Here is a 2,500-nt window from a genome sequence, read left to right as displayed (position 1 = left end):
GAGCTGAGCAGCCGGCCGCCCGGGAGTGTGTCCCGGGGGCCCGCGCGAACACGCAAGCGTCCGCTCAATTATTCTGCAAACAGGAGGAGGCTGAGCTCCCCTGCACAATACACCTCGAAACCCTCTCAGGTCCCGGCGGCGCGCAGCGCCGTCCTAAGTACTTGGTCGGGTTCGAGAGTGGCGCAATCGCCCGGAGTTTGGCGAGTAGACGCTTTAGGTGCGACCACCCGTGCTCCCAACTGAGCTTGCCGCTGCCGACAGAGGCCCGGGAGCGTGCTGTCGTGGCATTGCCGGCGGGAGACAACACGCGCCACCTACGGTGGCCGGCAGCTCCAACGCCAGCGCCACAGAAGGACAAAAGCCCCACTTGGGTGCCGAAGCGAACTCTCCCAGCACAGCGCACGCGCCAACACGTCCGCACAGCTGCGATACAATCCACCTGCGAGAACCGCAGAGGCGACCGAGCAGCAGACGGCGTCGCGGCGCCGAGCGCCGGGCGGCGGCGCATCCTCAGCGCACACAGTCCTCAATCGGACCAGCACACTGCAGATGTCCACCGCGCTTCGCACCGGGCCCGCGAGGACCTACTTTGGCCGCACGGCGCCGCGTGCAGGGTGCGCCGGCGCGCAGCTGCGCCGCCTGCCGCCTCCGTCGGCCGGCGCGCCTGCCACTGGCCGCCCCCACCAGCCGGCTGTAGCGCGTGCGCCCACGCACCGCGCGGCCAGCACGCCGGGAGGCCCCCCCTCACCGGCCGGGGACGGTCCCACCCAGCCACCGCCGCGTATCGCTTCACACCCACATGCCATTCACGTTCGTGGGCATGGTGGGTATCGCTGAAACAACCGGTTGGTAGCTCAACCGATCGTCGCCATCACTGATTCACCTCTAGCGAGAACAACCGCACCACAACGGTTTACCAGTTGTTCATTTGCGTAACGTCACCAGCAAACGTAGACGTCCATCGCCATTTGCAAATTCAACGATTGTTGCATGCCTGTGTCAGGTGTCACGACACACTATGTCTGCCCACATACACGCAACAACATGTGCACGCTTCGCGAACACGTGGAAGGTGGCCCCCGTACGTATGCGATGTCCATTGCGCGAACGACTGTCAACCGGCCTCTGTCGCATGTCGCAGATGTGGAACGCAGTGCACCATGCTATCACGGTGTGTGAGAGGAGACGACTACGTCTGACAACACGCGCCACTACATCAACAGACGGCTCATGCTGATCGCCATCCACGGCATACCATACTGCAATCCAGCTCTTATAGGGAGACGACACGTAGCTGAGTGCACAATATTTGGACCGTATGGTTCGCCGTTGTTGGCGCAGTCGTGGTACGGTCACACATGTACCACGATGTATCATTCAGTACATGAGGACCAATGTGCAGTACAGTGTGTGATTTGGACGTACAACATCAGCGGACAGTTGACACAAGCCGTACCACAACGTAGGCTGTGCTTCGCCATGCGAATGCCAATGAACAACTGCGAAGGGCATTGAGCATGTACGTCCTACTGCCATCCGCATTACAGTGTATAGCTGCAAGGTGTTTCACATGAAGCGATACTCTGGGGACCGGGCAGTGCGAGTAGCAAACTATATTGCGGGGGTTGCAGTTAGGCAACACTACACTAATTTAACGCGTCGTATGACAATTACAGAGCAGGTTAAGGCCCAACGTGTGTTGGGTTAAGGCCCAACGTGTGTTGGGTTAAGGCCCAACGTGTGTTGGGTTAAGGCCCAACGTGTGTTGGGTTAAGGCCCAACGTGTGTTGGGTTAAGGCCCAACGTGTGTTGGGTTAAGGCCCAACGTGTGTTGGGTTAAGGCCCAACGTGTGTTGGGTTAAGGCCCAACGTGTGTTGGGTTAAGGCCCAACGTGTGTTGGGTTAAGGCCCAACGTGTGTTGGGTTAAGGCCCAACGTGTGTTGGGTTAAGGCCCAACGTGTGTTGGGTTAAGGCCCAACGTGTGTTGGGTTAAGGCCCAACGTGTGTTGGGTTAAGGCCCAACGTGTGTTGGGTTAAGGCCCAACGTGTGTTGGGTTGAGGCCCAACGTGTGTTGGGTTGAGGCGCAACATAGGTTAGGTTGAGGCGCAACATGGGTTAGGTTGAGGCGCAACATGGGTTAGGTTGAGGCGCAACATGGGTTAGGTTAAGGCGCAACATGGGTTAGGTTAAGGCGCAACATGGGTTAGGTTAAGGCGCAACATGGGTTAGGTTAAGGCGCAACATCGGTTAGGTTAAGGCGCAACATGGGTTAGGTTAAGGCGCAACATGGGTTAGGTTAAGGCGCAACATGGGTTAGGTTAAGGCGCAACATGGGTTAGGTTAAGGCGCAACATGGGTTAGGTTAAGGCGCAACATGGGTTAGGTTAAGGCGCAACATGGGTTAGGTTAAGGCGCAACATGGGTTAGGTTAAGGCGCAACATGGGTTAGGTTAAGGCGCAACATGGGTTAGGTTAAGGCGCAACATAGGTTAGGTTAA

Source organism: Schistocerca americana, unplaced genomic scaffold (genome assembly GCF_021461395.2).
Source record: "Schistocerca americana isolate TAMUIC-IGC-003095 unplaced genomic scaffold, iqSchAmer2.1 HiC_scaffold_47, whole genome shotgun sequence".
NCBI lineage: Eukaryota > Metazoa > Arthropoda > Insecta > Orthoptera > Acrididae > Schistocerca > Schistocerca americana.
The sequence above is the reverse complement of the archived record's forward strand: the minus strand, read 5'-3'. Positions refer to the sequence as shown.